This window comes from Macrobrachium rosenbergii, chromosome 16, assembly GCF_040412425.1.
Source record: "Macrobrachium rosenbergii isolate ZJJX-2024 chromosome 16, ASM4041242v1, whole genome shotgun sequence".
NCBI lineage: Eukaryota > Metazoa > Arthropoda > Malacostraca > Decapoda > Palaemonidae > Macrobrachium > Macrobrachium rosenbergii.
Window position 1 is genome coordinate 28,748,536 of NC_089756.1, and position 18,688 is coordinate 28,767,223.

An 18,688-nucleotide genomic window follows, 5' to 3' on the forward strand; every position below is an offset into this window, starting at 1 on the left:
TCAGTATAAACCGAAATCTCTCTCTCTCTCTCTCTCTCTCTCTCCTTATGTGTGTGTGTGTTAGGCAAAATTTTCCTGTCGCGTGAGTAAGAAATTCCCTTGAATTTTTCAAAGCCATCTCTTACGTAAGATTCCGACGAGAGAGAGAGAGAGAGAGAGAGAGAGAGAGAGAGAGAGAGAGAAACGCACCTCAACGAAAAAAGAGGGAACGACAAAACGCAGAACAGTTGTCATGCTCGTTTCCCAGTCGGGGATGTGTCCGCGATCTTCCGCCGATGTCGTTAGCGCCATGTGTTGTGTTTCACACCCATTTCTCTCCTTCAAAGGAGGTTTGCCTCCGCATTCACAGTTTTTCACGCGTGACATTTCCGTCGTCAGAGGGTATGTTTGCTCGCGCTTTCCGCGTTTTCGGGTAGTGGCGGGTGGATTCGGGTGCGTCAAGCCGGGGGCGGGGGATGTTTGAGGGCCTCGTTGGCTGTGGGTGGGAATCTGGTTAGTGTATGGAGACTTTGTTTAATAGATATAAATTATAACAGAAGTCACTAGATTTCCTTTGTCCCTGTTTTATTGCGCTTCATGATTCAGATATGAAAATAGCTTTGGTTGGGGATTAATAATATAATAATAATATTATTATTGTTATTATTATTGTTGTTGTTGTTGTTGTTCAGTACGAACGAACGGTGATATAGACTGAACTGAAGCAAAAACCTCCACAGAATAAAATAGCTACGTGTGAACTTCCCCCCTCCAAAAAAAAATAAATAAATAAATAAAAAATAAAGGCATTGACGTTTATGAATGCTGTTCCGGGAGAGAAATTTTAATCATTCATTTTGTTACATGTCAGAACTCTGATTTATTTTTGCCGAGACTGTCATTTTTATTATTGGTGTCGATGATAGCTAGATTTACTCTGATGAAATTTCGAATTGTTCCTTATTGTCAATAGTTTGTTTTACGCGTAGGTCTCGCTGTTATATTACAATGATTTCTTTTTATCTTAGTATATTAAACGAACGTCTTGTTCTGTCTGCCTGTCTCCAGATTATTTTAGTCCAAAGCTTCTGGCCTTGATTTTAGCACGAACTTGACTTCAGTATCAATAATTGACTTCAGTAGACAGCAGCAGTCTTTTCAAGGTGCATTGATGTCAAAATGCAGTGTACTGCATTCTGGTTGCTAAAATACCGGATGGTATTTACATCTGACCAAATATTATCGAGGGTTTTCAAGATAACAGATACTGGAACATGTCCGAAATGTAGTATAATATGATATTTCCATCAAAGATTCCGAGTAGTGTGCTATATAGCTAAGCCAGCATCTGATGCTTGCGGACTGTCAAACTGACCTTGCTGCGATAACGTCTTGCTTAACAAACAAACATGCAAAAAATCTTTATACGTGACGGTTAGAGCAAGTTGCATATACATTTACGGTGTGACCTTTACGCCTATCTGGAGTTTTATGCCTAACTGGAGTTGAGCACATATACGGCGAATCATTGTATCACCTGTTTATGATTCGGAAAGGGTCGTGGCGAAGATAAGAATCATGGCAATTACTCTGCCAGAAGCAACAGGTTCAAAACATCCTTCTCTCCGTCCCGTAGGGGAGTAGTACCGTCAGTGCGCCCCACAGGGTGCACTGTAGGCATTACTAAAGGTTCTTTGCAGCGTCCCTTCGGCCCCTAGCTGCTGCAACCCCTTTCATTCCTTTTACTGTACCTCCATTCATATCTTTCTTCCATCTTGCTGTCCACCCTCTCCTAACAATTATTTCATAGCGCAACTGGGAGGTTTTCCTCCTGTTACACCTTTCAACCCCTTCTACTCTCAATTTCCTTTCCAGCTCTGAATGACCTCATATTTCCCAGCGCTTGGCCTTTGGCTTAAACGCTACATTCCATTCCATTCCTTATTTTTCGACGCGTGTTCAGAGCGTACTTTTCAGAGTACGCAGTTCATTTCCGCCTGATGATTTCGTGCACGAGCCAATTGTTGCCGTCGTAGGTCATCTCCTCTAAGCGGATTACAGTAGCCCAAGGAAGAGACAGGCAGAGCGAACCTCCCCTTTCTTGCTCGACATTTTAGGCGACTTGTACTCCAGCAGCCTGTTGCGATCTTTCACTCGCTTGCTGATGAGTTTTGAATTGCCTTTGAGTTTTTTTTTTTTTTTTTTTTTTTGTTACTTGCTCTAGTGAGCTTTCACTCTACTGCCGTTTTTCTGCCTCGTGTTCCTAACTTTTGGAATGCATAGCGCTTGCTTGCAAAACCTCCGTTGACTTTGTTCCGCATATTAATGGCACATAACTTAGTTTTATTTTATTTTTTTTGCACAAATGTACTACTTTGTTTGTCAGCTATTTTTTTTTTAGATTATTTGAATAACTAATATATCTTAATATGAAAAAGTTGATTCCGAATTATCTTCCCAATATTTAGTTTTGTTGATGTCAAATTGAGTAGGATTTTTAATGCTTTATACCCTGTTTATAATAATTTTAATTCTCTGAAAAGAAAACTATTGTGCCAGCTTTGTCTGTCCGTCCGCACTTTTTCTGTCCGCCCTCAGATCTTAAAAACTACTGAGGCTGGAGGGCTACAAATTGGTATGTTGATCATCCACCCTCCAATCATCAAACATACCAGATAGTCTCAGTAGTTTTTATTTGATAGGCCACCACCGGGCCGTAGTTCAAGTTTCATGGGGCGCGGCTCATACAGCATTATACCGAGACCACCGAAAGATAGAGATCTATTTTCGGTGGCCTTGATTATACGATGTACAGAAAAATCGATTGCGCCGAAGAAACTTCGGCGCATTTTTCACTTGTTTCTCATGATACAGTTTTTTTTTTTATTTCTTTGCTCCCAGTGGCAGAAATGTATCGCAATGTAATTCACGGATATCGACCATTACAATTATAAATGGCATTACCGTGTGGCTTTGATACAAATAATTGTTTTGTGCCAGTTGCTTGCGTCTGCCATGTTATATCTCATTTTATTCCATAAGGACTTACGAGACTTTACACAATAACAATAATAATAAACAATACACAATAATAATGCTAAGAGATCTCCAATCGTGTGAAATAATCTGGTAATAAAACTATTGTTATATAGTAAAATACATTACTGTAAGTCAAATAAACAAACACTTTCGATGTTCCTCATCAGTGGTAACGTTACCACTGAGGAAGAACGCCGTTCAAGTGTTCGAAAGTCTTTGTTTATTTTGCATAGTAATATATTTACTATGTAATTGTGGATTTTTATCACAATAATAATAATAATAATAATAATAATAATAATAATAATAATAATAATAATAATAATAATAATAATAATAATAATAATAATAATAATAATAATGGAGAAGCAATTCCACAGTTATGTATATGTACATATATTTAAAGATGAATCTGTATTGATTTATCTTTAAATACATGCACATATACATAACTATATTTAAAGATAAATCTATATTGATTTATCTTTAAATGTATGTACATATACATAACTGTGGAGTTGCTTCTCCATTTTAAGACTCATGCTACTATGAGTATTTTTTAATAATAATAATAATAATAATAATAATAATAATAATAATAATATTAATAATAATTATAATAATAACATTGTTTTTCGCTTGAAGCAGAACCAAAAATGAATTAGCTACTGTAATTGCAATACTTGTTTTTGTACCCTCAAGTGAAAAAATTGCCCTTTGCAGCCTACTTAATACAAAATGCTGTTTAGAACTAAATATGTTCAAGAGGTGACCGTGTTCTCTCACAGGCTATACACGTTTCTCTTCATTCTCATATACATCTGTTATGGTTAATCGACGGTAGGTTGCTATGGCAACGACGAAACCATACACACACCCCTCCGTAGGGAGGTAGTGCCGTCAGTGCACCTCTTGCGGTGCACTGTAGGCATTACTTAAGGTTCTCTGCAGCGTGCCTTTCAAGGCCCCTAGCTGCAACCCCTTTCGTTCCTTTTGCTGTACTTCCTTTCATATTCTTTTTATTCCATCGTAGTTTCCTTAACCCTCTTCTAACAGTTGATTTATAGTGCAACTGCTTTGAGGTTTTCCTTCTGTTACACCTTTCAAACTTTTACTGTCAATTTCCGTTTCAGCGCTGAATGACCTCATAGGTCCCAGTGCTTGGCCTTTGGCCTAAATTCAATATTCAAGTCAAACCGCACACACTCACTCACTCACTCACTCACTCACTCACACTGCCAAAGAAAGCGATGTTAGCCGACATTTTTTGAAAAGAGAGGGAAAGAAGAAGGAACAGTTCTGAGAAAGGAAGTAGACAGTGAGAGGAAAGGGTAGGTAGGAGTTTCGGAAAGACATTCCTTCGTCCGGAGAAGCTTTTAAAAGTTTGCAGCGGAAGCACTGAACGCTTGTCAGACACTCTCTCGGTGTTATCACACCTTCCTCCCCGAGTTCTCGCGCTGGACAATTTGTCTGGGCCGTTTCACGACATTACTAAATAGATAGTCTTGCCTGTGCTGTGGCAAGCTTTGCAAACGGAATGGCCGGCGGGAAGCCGATTAGAAAATATCTTTAGATTGAACATGTTTGAAAAGTTTCATTCATACCTAACAACGTGGGCTCATCCCATGCATTCATATGATGCAAATGTTTTTGTTTGTATTTTTGTGGTTCCAGTGCAGTTTTAACATTGATAATCGTAGTGCAAGGTCGATAATAATCATAGTGTAACATTGATAATCTTAGTGCAAGGTCGATAATCATAGTGTTACATCGATAATGTTAGTGTAAGGTCGATAATAATCATAGTGAAACATTGATAATCTTAGTGCAAGGCCGATAATCATAGTGTAACATTGATAATCATAGTGTAAGGTCGATAATCATAGTGTAACATTGATAATGTTAGTGTAAGGTCGATAATAATAGTGTATATAACAATGATAATCTTATTGTAAGGTCGATAATCTTTGTGTAACATTCATAATCTTAGTGTAAGGTCGACAATCATAGTGTAACATTGATAATTTTACTGCAAGGTCGATAATCATAGTGTAACATTGAAAATCTTATTAGTGCAAGGTCGATAATCATAGTGTAACATTGATAATCTTAGTGCAAGGTCGATAATCAAAGTGTAACATTGATAATCTTAGTGTAACATTGATAATTCTTAGTGTAAGGTCGATAATCATTGTGTAACACTGATAATAATAGTGAAAGGTCGATAATCATAGTGTAAGGTGGGTGGTTTATCAAAACGGTTTAAAAAAAAAAAACGCAAGTCGAGGAGCTTTTGAATCGAACTGGTATCTCCTATCGGTAAACCAATGTAATCTACGATCTAAATTTTGGTAGCATTCATAGAATGTTGCACTCCCCCCTTAAGAACCTTAACTCGGCCAAGGCCACCTGGCATTAGGCCTTGACCTGAAGCCGTTCCTGCTGGGGGGAATAAATACACATTTTTTCGATGTTCCTTCCATGCCTCTTCTTCTACAATACCCAAAAGAAAGGCAACACTGAGAGGCAGCATGTGACAAAGGAAACGTCAACTTGTTATCTTCCATTCCCACCTCCTTCCCTCTTCTCGCTCCCTCAATTACCCCCAACAAAAAACTCGGCTACAGCCGGAATGACCTGAAAGGGGTTAAGTTGTTTTCCCGTTCTTCTGCCGACGGACTTTCCTTCAGGGATGTGGTATCGTAGGCCTTTTGCAGTACACAGGAAAGAGAGGAATTTCGGGACTCGCTGGATGCTAAAAGGATATCAAAACAAAATTTTTGTTTTCCTAATTGAAGGAAGTGTTGGCATGACGTATACATGTTACAGGCAGATAGCGAAACCAGGCATTTCGCTAACTACCTGAAATTTCAGGCAGATAGTGAAATGCACTTAGGGACATTTGATCCCCCTAGGGGCTAGTGCTAAACACGGCGAAACAGTGACTCACCTACATTGTTTCGCCGTGTTTAGTACTAGCCCCTGGGGTGTCAAATGTATTTCGCCGTGTTTAGTACTAGCCCCTGGGGTGTCAAATGTATTTCGCCGTGTTTAGTACTAGCCCGTGGGGATCAAATGTTCCTAAGTGCATTTCAGGCAGTTCGTGAAATGCCTGGTTTCGCTATCTGCCCGTAACATTATATATATATATATATATATATATATATATATATATATATATATATATATATATATATATATATATATATATATATATGCCTTGGTTTGAGTTCTGGCTTAAATTTGAGGTTTAGTTGAAAATTCAGATTCCTTCATTCGGTAGGTAGTCATTTGGTAAAAAAAAAAAAAAAAATTCAACATCTCTGGTACATAAACACGCAAAAGAGACGAAAATCCCATAATTTTCCGGTAAAGAAACACCATTGTGGACATGGGGATCTTGGAGAATAAAAACGGACGGCTCTCTATCTTCCCTCTCGAAATGAAACTCGGAGGCCATTGTTTTACCTCGTTCTAATCTTCCTTTGTTCCCATAACTTTGTTTTTCTTTCCCCTGATTCATTCCGTTTCACCGGAGGTTCCCACAATGAGACTTGGGATGGAAATCGCTTCTCTTTAACCCCCTTTCACTGCCTCCCTTTCCTTTCATATCACGCCCTGCCTTCCCTCACAATGGATGTTATGACGACTGGTACTTGGTGCTTTCCTTGGCCTTATTGCTGGGAGGGCACTTCTGGTGCTCTTTGACCGGGCGAACGTTCTGTTGAATAAGTGTTGCGATTTTCGCTTATCCTTCTCCTTGCCAAGCTTCACGGAAGTTGGAACAGTCTTTTGATTGTGGTGAGTCTGGTTTGAATATCCAGCTGGGTGTATTGCTGTCATCATCATCATCCCTCCTGTCGAACTTCTCAGTTCCAGAGGTCTTTTATTCCTCCTCACGCCGTTGGACTGTAGAACAGCCTCCCTTCAGAGGATGTCGTGCAATTGGAACTTCAGAGGTTCAAGCGAAAATGCAATGCATTACTGCCCCTACTACTATTCTTCTTGCATTTTGATACATTTTTATATATTTATTTATTAATTAATTAATTTTTTTTTCTTTTTTAATAGGTGGTATCTCTTCTTTCTGTGCTTTCCTTTACGTCCTCTTACCTCTTCCTAATGTACACCATATTCTTTGGACGCTTGAATTTCAAGTCAGTGGCCCCTTTGGTGGGTTTGTTCCATATGAATATGTTCCATCTGAATAATAATAATAATAATAATAATAATAATAATAATAATAATAATAAAAATAATAATAATAATAATAATAATAATAACAATAATAATAATAATAATAATAATAATAATAATAATAATAACAATAATAATAATAATAATAATAATAATAATAATAATAATAATAATAGTACCGTAGTATATCCTCCGGTATTCAAGCATGGATTTTTGCATCTCAATGAATTCGCGCTCGATTTTTCTTCCTTGCAATATCACTCGCATCAAACCAACGGCCATCGGTTGTGGAAACGAGGGTGAAGACGCTTTGAACGGTTAAAGGAAGAAAAGAGAAATATATCTGATGAAGATATGCCAGTAAATATAACGATCAGCTTCATACGTCACAAGAAAGGGGGAGATGTAACATGGGATTTTCAATAAAAGATGCAGATGATAAAAGAAGTTATAAAAAAAAGGATTAGAGCCTTACTTCCACAAAGGAATTCTAGTGTAGATACATGCAAAGTGAGTTAAGTGTCACGAGATTGCTGTGGAGATTTTCTTGAAAAGAAATGAAAGGAAAAAAGCAGGAGACGTTATCCACAGGGTTTGCGTTTGGAACCCTTTACCAAATTTTGGTAAAAAAAAAAAAAAAAAAAAAAAAAAAAAAAAATATATATATATATATATATATATATATATATATATATATATATATATATATATATATATATATATATATATATATATATGGTTATCCTTCTTTGAACATTTTTTCATACATTTTTTTATAGCTTAGAAAATCCAAAAGTTCTATTTGACCTCGAATGATATATGCAGATGCTGATTTCCAAACACTTATCCTTTAATATACGTATAAAAGTTCCTCGCAGTCGGGAAGTGGAAACTATTGAGAGAGAGAGAGAGAGAGAGAGAGAGAGAGAGAGAGAGAGAGAGAGAAAGTCGGTAAAAAATAATATCTCTGGATTAGATACCGAAGAACTGGGCCATTTTAGCCAGAATTAGGCCATTCCGAGACTCGGGTACTTTGCGATATTATTTGCCGGCGCTAATATTCTAATTGCAGCGTTCGATTAAATGGGGTTCTTATTGAGACTTTCCTTGCTGTCCTTGATGTGATTTTTAATCTATATATGCATATATGTAATTGTATATATATATATATATATATATATATATATATATATATATATATATATATATATATATATATATATATATATACACACACACACACATATGCATATCTGTGTCGATCTATCTATGTGTATATATATATATATATATATATATATATATATATATATATATATATATATAGTTTGGGAATGGTAATCTTTCGGTTTTTAGCATATACGTTTAGGATGGAGTTTTTAGGTTCCGGCTTACCTGTAACCCACCGCAGTCCACTAACCACTAGGTACATAATTCCCTGCCAGGGTCAACAGTGGCAGAGAAGCTTTTTCACACGAAGGGTCCCATGATCCCCCCTCCCCCCTTAACCCCCTTCCGCCGTGCAATCGAATTCGCTGATGAGGCGAGGTCGATATGTCCCCTTGAGCTGTGATTCTCATTAGGCAGACATTCGATCTCCTGGATAAGATCTTGTATCTTAGAGATTTATGTTAGCGTATTGTGTCTGTTCATTCATTCCCTGGCTCTGTCGAGGACAAGTGAAGTTCATCTGGTTATGTTTTCCAGGTACGCATAATAATTTTTCCTTTTTTTCCAAAAGCAAATAAAACTGCATCTTCCCCGTGGGGAGGTAGTGCCGTCAGTGCACCTCGTGCGGTGCACTGCAGGCATTACTTAAGGTTCTTTGCAGCGTGCCTTCGGCCTCTAGCTGCAATCTCTTTCGTTTCTTTTACTCTACCTCCTCTCATATTGTCTTTCTTCCATCTTCCTTTCCATCCTCTCCTAATAATTGATTCATAGTGCATCTGCTTTGAGGTTTTCCTCCTGTTACACCTTTCAACCCTTTTACTGACAATTTCCGTTTCAGCGCTGAATGACCTCATAGGTCCCAGTGCTTGGCCTTTGGCCTAAATTCTATATTCAATTCAATTCAATGCGTCATCGAAGGAATCGTATCAAATTATATTTTGCTTTACGAATAAGAGGTCCTCTTTAGTTCTTTAATATTATATAAAAATATTATATAATGGGTTAGACTAACTCATCTGTCCTCAGTCGAGTAGGCCGAGCCCATCGAATGACATGACGCAATGGCTTCTGGCCGTAGAGAGTAAAGCGAGGCATGAGCAACTCCGGACTTCTCAGTGTCCGCGGGTTCGAATCTTGCCACGGACGTCAGAATTTTTCATATTCTTCCATTTGGATAAGAGGCTTTGTAGTGCGCGTATCCAAGAAAGTGTGTAGAATTCGAGAAGTTGAGGGGGCATTGTAAGGTATCATAATTATATATATATATATATATATACATATACATATATATATATATATGGTATATATACACGTATAACTGAATCACGAAATAAGGAACGATGAATAGAGATAAATAAAGATAAATCCATGAGAAATAGAACACCGGAGTGCCGCGGCGCCTTCGACGCTATGTTCTTACTGCTCTTTCGATGCCATGTCCTTTTTACTAAGCAAAGGACACATGTCGAAAGGCCTCAGTACCCAGCGTTTCGTTTTCAGGATTTTATCTTTTATTTATATATATAAATATATATACATATATATGTATATAATTTATAATTATATATATACAATTTATATATATGTATGTGTGTATGCAAGTATGTATGTATGTATTATTTAAGTCTGTAGATCTATGATTTAGCCGCTTTGTTACAACATTAAAATGCCAGGATCGGTGATCTGACTGTTCCAGCATACCTGTAGGTAAGTGAGCTAAGGGTAACCATTTGCGCTAATACCTAACACAAGATCACAGGATCCCCACTGGATCACGCTTCGTGGTCAGAAAGGCGTGGTTGTGATTGCAGAAATAGGCATTTATGTTCATGAGTGAATGGCTCGCGAATGTGAGCAGTTGCAAATTTTTTGTCGGGCGAAATGATAAATATCTGAAGTATGAATTCGGCATTTGGATGTTATGTAGCGACATGCACAATTATGTGGCAATTCCTAATTATTTTTCATTACTGTTGCGTCAAATTTGCGATAAGAGAATGAAGTATGACCAGTTGAAATGGCCAATCTTCTCAGATGGTATACTGTTACTGGAAAGAGTAAATATTTGCAAAAGGGAAAACTCAAAATGAATGTAGGTAACGGGAGAGGCAAGAGTACAGCAAATGGATCTCGGGGCAATAGCGAAGTTACTGTTTGTATAGATGATGGTAGAGTAAAGATGGTGTGCTTACATAGGTTCTGTGAGCAAATGGCACAGATGATGGTTAAATAAGAGAAATCTCACGGAGTAGGTGAGGCGAGAAAGGCAAAGAAGTCTGTAGATATGAAACAGATTATAAAATGACGCGAGTTCTCGATCTTTGATGGAGTTGCGGAACGATTTCTGTTCAGTTTAAATTGAGAGTGTAGGAAGTGGAATCCTCTGAAATCCGGAATATAAAATGATACAGAAGGCTGCAAAATTTGTCGATAGCAAATTGATTAAGGTGGGATTGAGTGAATGAGATACGTTAGGGCGGTTAAAAGAAAGAGAAAATACTTGTAAACGGTTAGTCTCCGTTAAATGCTTTTGGGGTACGAGAGTAGCTTGGATAGGGACCAAAAAAAAAGTACTTGGATGAGGAAGTAATTAAACAATAGGATGTAATGGTGTTGAATCTTAGGATCTCTGAGAATGCACTTGAGAAATGACGAATAGTAAATACTGCTTACCGCTTCAGTGACTTTGTGCAGCATTTGATGATGTGTAACTTTTTTCTTATAATTAAATAGGATTTTCAGTCGTGGGGAAGTCCTTTTATAGGAGAAAACGTGTGTTTGAATGTTGGCATATAAATGCATAAAGAGAGATATATATATATATATATACACATACATATACACATATATGTATGTATGTATGTGTGTATGTATGTATGTATATATGTATGTATACACATATATATGTTTAGACATTATATATATGTAGGCTATATATGTGTATGTATGTATATTGTATTATCAGGTGCGGACAAAATACTTCCCTTGTCTGGATTGCTGTTGCTTTTCGAATGTCTAGTAGATTTTCCTTGAACCATATTTGGTTCTTTTGCCAGGGACCTGGGCTGCTCTGGCGTGCTTTCATAAACATATCCAATCCTGAGACGTAATCGAGGTCGTCGAAGTGCGGTGCCAAAGAGCGATGTGACTCGCTTTAAAAATGCTTCATAAAATGCTTCTTCAAATGCTTCTTCAAAAGATACCTGCCATTTGATCTATACGCCTGGAACCGGCTGCTTCACAGGGTACGATGAGCTGTACACAGCTTTCTTGACCCTCGAGGTCAGAGATAAGGACCTCAAGGGGTTCTCAGGTTTCAAGAGTTTTGCCTCTGCATTTTGAAAGTTTTGTTTTTGTGTTGTTTCGTGTTTTTTCTCTTAAAACACTGGCTTGAAAGGATACCGAATGAGACCTCTGTAGTTGCGAGTTATATATTTTCGGCATACATGCCAAGCACTGGGGCAACTAAGGCCATTCAGCGATGAAACGGAAATTGACAGTGAAAAGGCTTGAAAGGTGTAACAGGAGGAAAACCTCGCTGTTGCACTATGAGTCAATTGTTAGGAGAGGGTGTACAGTAAGATGGAAGAAAGAGATTATGAACGGAGGTACAGTAAAAGGAATGAAAGCAGTTTCAGCTAGGGGCCGAAGGCACGCTACAAAGAACCTTAAGTAATGCCTACATTGCACCGCATGAGGTGCACTGGCGGCACTACCCCACTACGGGGGAGATCTCTGTAGCAAAACAAAACTAAGCGTTACTACAGCTTAGGAAGTAACGGGGATACGTTGAGCTTTATGATAAGGCGAACGCAGTGCAAATCATAACGTGAAAAGGGGTGAGACGACGCCCTGAAATGTTCCAGGAATAAAAGACGCGCCCTTTTAAACATACGAAAATGAAAGTGAGAGATGGGCTATCAGAACTGGCTTTACAAGACAGGTAACCTACTTCCATTTACAAAGAAAGGAAAGTAAGAAAGTGAAAGAGAGAAGACTTCTGAAGCTACTAAAAGAGACTATTAAGAGCTATGCAACAAAAAGCGAGAGGCTTTGACGTGATAGAAATAGTGAATAACGTGCATTACATATCGATTGTTAGGCCAGTTAAGCGTCTTGCAGCCCAGTATTCATAAGTAATCGCCAGCCGAAGTAGTTTGACTTCATTGGTCAGACCAGCAGCGTAACAGTCGTGTTATTGGCTGTTTATAAATCCTGTTTATCGCCGTGTCCTATCTTTCTGATATTATTTTGGTTAGCGATCCAATTGTCTCTTCTTAGGAGGTCCCGTACCACCAATCAGCCCACCTCCTTCTACATTTACCCTAAATGTGAAATATACTCGGGGTTTCTCAGTTCGGCGGCTCTTATTTTTTTTTTTTTCAAGTGTTGTCAGTCTTTCTCTGTTTCCTGCAATACTCCATCTCTGGAGTTGTGGTTCTGTCACTTCCCCTCCTTAGTTTCATCAGGCTTGGGCTGGATATGGATACCGGGTTGCATTTTCCCGAGAGGTAACCGAGTACTGGGACCTTTCCCTGAAAAAAGCGGGACGCCATATCTTAAAAACTAACCATAGAATTTTCTTGAAAATATTTTCATGTTTCCCACACCCAAATCATATGGGGAATACCAATCTTAGTGCCTCAGTCTAACCTAACCGAAACCTAACCTAACCTAGGGGCATGGCAAAAAAAATCGGGGCTGGTGCAATACTAGCATATATCTTAGTAATTTGCTACCGGTTTATGTATTTGGGTCACTTCCCACCCTTGAGCGAGCCACCACTTCAGGTAAACTCACTTTTTCTTTTTTTTTATTTCAACAAATCAATTCCCTTTCTCTGACAATGCTTTGCTGTGTCAAGCTTCGACCTGGTGGGGATTTCTGAAAAAGTCGAAAATGTGAAGTTTATAAAAAGAAAACAGACAGTTATACACAAGGCGGATACGAACAAATTTTGATCGGAAAAACTCATCTGAATCGCAGGCTTGATTTGGGGCGCTCAAGTTAACGACACCTGCATAAAATGGAATCTGGGCAGTAACGAAATGCCCCGCTTTTGATAAGAGTCAAACATTTCTGTTGTGATATTGTCAACACTTTAGATCTCTGCAAATAGAAAACAACTGGCCTTTGTTTGTGTTAGCTTAGCATGTTTCGTTAATTGGAGTTTGTTTGTTAGCCCTCGGCATCATGGGCCGATTAACATATATGGTTAGTTCACCATTCGGTCAGCTGTTAGAAAAGTGCCTGTTTGTAATCCCATTCGTAATTACAGTGAGTTGGAACCATTTTGAAGTTTCAGAATACACGCATGGAAATTATCGTAGCGTTAAAAGGCTGAATGAGTAAAAGTCATTTGACTTTATAAGGCCGTATCTCGACAAATATTCCTTTTCATTTGCATAAGAATCATTATGATTGTGACCCCCATTTTCCATTAAAAAAATTCCGAGTCACATTTTCGATTAAAATCATTAAGGTTCATTGTCCATCTCTATTTGGAAAAGGATTGAATATGTTTTTGGGTCTGATATGAACGCCGATCTTATTCTTAATTTAAAATTTATTTCAAGGTTTTTAAAAATTAAATTTATAAGGTATTTTAACCTGATCCTCATATATATATATATATATATATATATATATATATATATATATATATATATATATATAGAATTAATAACAGACGTTACCCATTGAAACATTGTAACAATTTTTGTCCAGTTGATGTGCGTTTTCCCTTTTATCAATATTCACAGTGTCAAGTCGTTGGCAGATTTTTGTTACGAAGATAATTTTTCCATGGGAAATCTTTTATTTTACTCCTGTCGTTGCTGAAAAAAGACGGGGTGCAAACGATGAGGGTCGAGGGAATTTCTGGCTCAACTATAAATTGTAGAGCTGGGCTGCACCTACGAAAACTAGGATTCTATTATTCCAATTTTTTTTTTTTTTTAAGTTCTCACGCAACAAAGGTTAGATACATTTGTTTGAGCGAGGTGATGCCACCTTCCTAGCTTGCATTTTGATTGTTATCTCTTTTACTCGATCTCACACACACACACACACACACACACACCCGTAATAGAGTAGTGCCGTCAGTGCGCCTCATGCGGTGCGCTGTAGGCATTACTTAAGGTTCTTTGCGGCGTGCCTTCGGCAACTAGCTGCAACCCCTTTCATTTCTTTTACTATACCTCCGATCATATATCTTTCTTCCATCTTGGTATCCATCCTCTCCTAACAATTATTTCATAGTGCAACTGCTTTGAGGTCTTCCTCCTGTTTCGCCTTTCAAAAGAGTAGGTAGTACTCTCAGTTTCCTTTCCAGCGCTGAATGACCTCATAGGTCCCACTGCCTTGGCCTTTGGCCGAAACTCTATATTCCATTCCAGCTTAACCCTAGTTTGGATTTTTATTATTATCTCTTTTGCTCGATCACACACACACACACGCATATCCGGACTGAGTAAGCCTCCGCGTCATACAGCTGCCTCTATTGTTCGTGCAGCTGTACTTAGCGCCGCGGGGGGTCATAGTGGCATATGTGACGGGGCGGTGACTGGCCGTTTTTAAAACTTCGAACATTGAGCTCTTATTGTTTTTCCTCGCTCGCGGGCCGCTGTCACCGAGAGTGACATTCAGGGGAGAGACACTGCATGGGTTGCCGGATTGTATGGGCGGCTTTAAAGCGTCAGTTGTGGGCGGCAGTCTTGTCAAGGCTTATTTCTGGAACCTGTTTGGAAAAAATCAAGCCATGATTCGTGGGGACTACGTATATGATGCTTTGGTGCCCGGTCCTGGTGGACGGCAGTGGATTGTTGCCTCTCAGATCTGTTTACGTCTGCTGGCAGTTTTTCGTTCTCTGAGGATCTAATAGGCTCCCGAATATTTCTGCTGTGGGGTCTCATTAGATTCTGCCCTCGTAAGAACCGCTTGCTTTGAACCTGATGATGAGGTTCACATTAGTCGTTCTTTGTTGTATATAAATAATGTTCTTGCTCATTGCGAACGCGGGGGACGTAAGATAACGGTGCATTCACGAAGCATACAGACATGCGTGTCTTCATGTAATGGTGTTTGCAAGCGTTGGTACATGTGCACATACTTTTATATGATGTATTTATAATAGAGTAAATTATTATAAACGGTAAAGTGAAAGTATACCTTAGTTTAACCAGACCACTGAGCTGATAACAGCTCCCCTAGGGCTGGCCCGAAGGATTAGATTTATTTTACGTGTCTAAGGACCAATTACTTACCTAGCGACATTATAGCGGGAAATGAATTTCTATCACCAGAAATAAATTTCTCTAATTCTTCATTGGCCAGCCGGAGAGTCGGACGCGGGCCCAGCAAAGTGCTAGCCGAGTACGATATCGACCCGTCCAATGAGGAACTGCATTGTATACGGTAGGCTAAACAGGATAGGTATATGGAGAATGCATTACCACACGTGCAAAAAAACTGTAGTTAATGTGGCATCTTTTGCCCTTTTGCTAGTAAGATTTGCTGTTCGTTCTTTGCGGAGTTGTGTGTGTGTATATATATATATATATATATATATATGTATATATGTATGTATATGTACAGTTTATGAATGTATTCATGTCAAATAGAAGAAGAATTCTTTGTGATCATCAGTGATTTTACATGAAACTTTACATGTGGCAATCCTCTCTCTCTCTCTCTCTCTCTCTCTCAGGAGCTTCAGTTCATATTCAACTATCTTAAGCCAATTCCTCTTACCGTCCGGGTTGAGGTTTGTTTGCCTTGCTTAATACACAAGACTTGGATTTTCTCAAGCGGATTGTCCCACCTTGCCTCTCGTTGACTGTGCCACGTCTGCTTTACTCCTTTTCTTGATCTGTCAACCAGTGCCCTTCTTCCTTCTCCCTTCTTCACTTCCCTTGTTATCGGTGACTTCAGTTAAGCCCCCTTTCGTATGGTCGATCCTCGACGCGTCACATTTTGTTTCTTTATCTTATCATTCGCCTGAAGAATTAAGACCATGGCTACAGAATTTGGTTTTATATTTGACTTTGAGACGGACAGTGTGTGGAATTCAGGCCAAAACTCGTAAAATTGGTATGATACTGTGTCTTTTGATATTCTGTGACCAGCTCACACCTCGTATCAGCTCTTCGTTGGGCGAGTCGGTAGAGTTGTGGAATGGCACTCGCTAGGCCGGAGTTCGAGTCCCCGGCCGGCTGACGAAGAGTTAGAGGAATTTATTTCTGGTGATAGAAATTCATTTCTCGCTATAATGTGGTTCGGATTCCACAATCAGCTGTGGTAGGTCCGTTGCTAGGTAACCAGTTGGTTCTTAGCCACGTAAAATTAGTCTAATCCTTCGGGCCAGCCCTAGGAGAGCTGTTAATCAGCTCAGTGATCTGGTAAAACTAAGGTATACTTACTTACAGCTGTTGTAGGATAACATGAAATATATATGCACTAGACAGTTTATATTTTATGTTATCCTGTTACAGTTGTAAGCACCATTCACCATTTTTACTTGTTTATATTTTAGGCAAGTCTTGAAATCAAATGTAAACACATGTCCGGTATATATTTTCCTTAAAGTTTAAGGAAAATATGTACCGGACACTTGATTTCAAGACTTGCATAAAATATAAACAAGTAAAAATGGTAAATGGTGCTGACAGCTGTTACAAGATAACATAGAATATAAAATATAAAGTTTAAGGCTGAAACTGTTTAGTCAGTAAAGTTCCCCAGAAGAGGTCTGATGGAAGGCGAAACTGTTGGGACAGATTAAGATCTCTTCTCTCTCTCTCTCTCTCTCTCTCTCTCTCTCTCTTCTCCTTCGTTTTCATTGTGAAGTACATCGAGATATTTTATCTTCGTAACTGAGAAGAATACAGCTGGGTGGTATATATTTACAGATGTGATTATATATATATATATATTTGGATATTTCTTATATGAAACCCCTTTTTAATTTATTTATCTTCTTATTTTTAGTTTCTTATTTAATTTTATGACTGCGTCAATCACGTAGATGTTGTGACGCCAGTTTTATTAACCGCAAATCAATCAATCACACCACACTGAAGACCATAATTTCAACAACCCTCTCTCAGTTAGACGATAATTTGTTGTGGATAGTTCATAATTTTGTAATATCACTTCATCATATAAAAATGCAAGACCAGAGGAACTCTGAGCATTACAGAGTTTGAGTTTTTATTCAGTCACAGGACTTGGCATGTCACCCCCTCCCATTATTGCTGACTTTTTCATGGATGGATGCTGACGCCTGTGGTTTGTGACTCACCACAAGTCTTTTAGATGCTGGTTCATATGCAGGAAACCTGCGGTACACTAAGCCTTCAGAACGGAAGCGAGCGAATGATGTCATAGTGAGAAATACAATAAAGGCCCCGTAGGGGGTTAGTGCCGTCAGTGCACCTCATGCAGTGCACTGTAGGCATTACTTAGGGTCTTTGCAGCGTGCCTTCAGCCTCTAGCTGCAACCCCTTTCGTTCCTTTTACTGTACCTCCGTTCATGCATATTCTCTTTCTTCATCTAACTTTCCACCCTCTCCTAACAATTGATTCATAGTGCAGCTGCGAGGTTTTCCTCCTATTACACCTTTCAAACCTTTTACTGTCAATTTCCATTTCGGGCACTGAATGACCTCTAGGTCCCAGTGCTTGGCCTCTGGCCTAAATTCTGAATTCAGCCCAATTCAACTCGTACAATAAAGGTCAAGAGAAGCAACAGTTGTCATATAATTTTAGAAAAGAGATGGAAGGGAAGGTCTACTAAAAGGACAGTTGTTCTGTTAGTGGTGAAAGGTACACATATCTTTCATAGCAGGAGCCATTTGGTGTGCTGGCTGACGGCCACCTGCAAATCAGCAAAGTGAACACTATTTTGGGGACAGTGGACCATTAGGTATATCATCGGCGTCTTTTTCCGCTGAAAAAGAGGGTTAGGCGGATGATCAAATGATCAGCGTCAATAAAGAGAAAGTTCGTGCAAGTATGTAAAGTAGTATGCCTTAGAACATGGCCGTCCAAGTTGTTTAGTCTGAGGGACACTTGAAAAGACAAAAAGTCATGCGGGCCACTTGTGTGTATGTATGCCTCACTATGTGTGTATGTATGTAATTTGCATATATGTATATATACACCTATATATTTATATATATATATATATATATATATATATATATATATATTTTATTCAGACGCCTTTCTTTGTAGCTATTGATTTTGCAAGGAATATTTCTTTTTAACCATGATAAGCTATATATGTAATTTTTATGATATA

General features: G+C 38.6%; 1 protein-coding gene across 2 annotated transcripts in view; it reads left to right on the forward strand.

Moving 5' to 3' along the window:
• The window catches only part of LOC136847244 (uncharacterized), a 201,089-nt gene that overhangs the window by 39,893 nt on the left and 142,508 nt on the right, over window positions 1–18,688 (forward strand). The window lies entirely within an intron of this gene.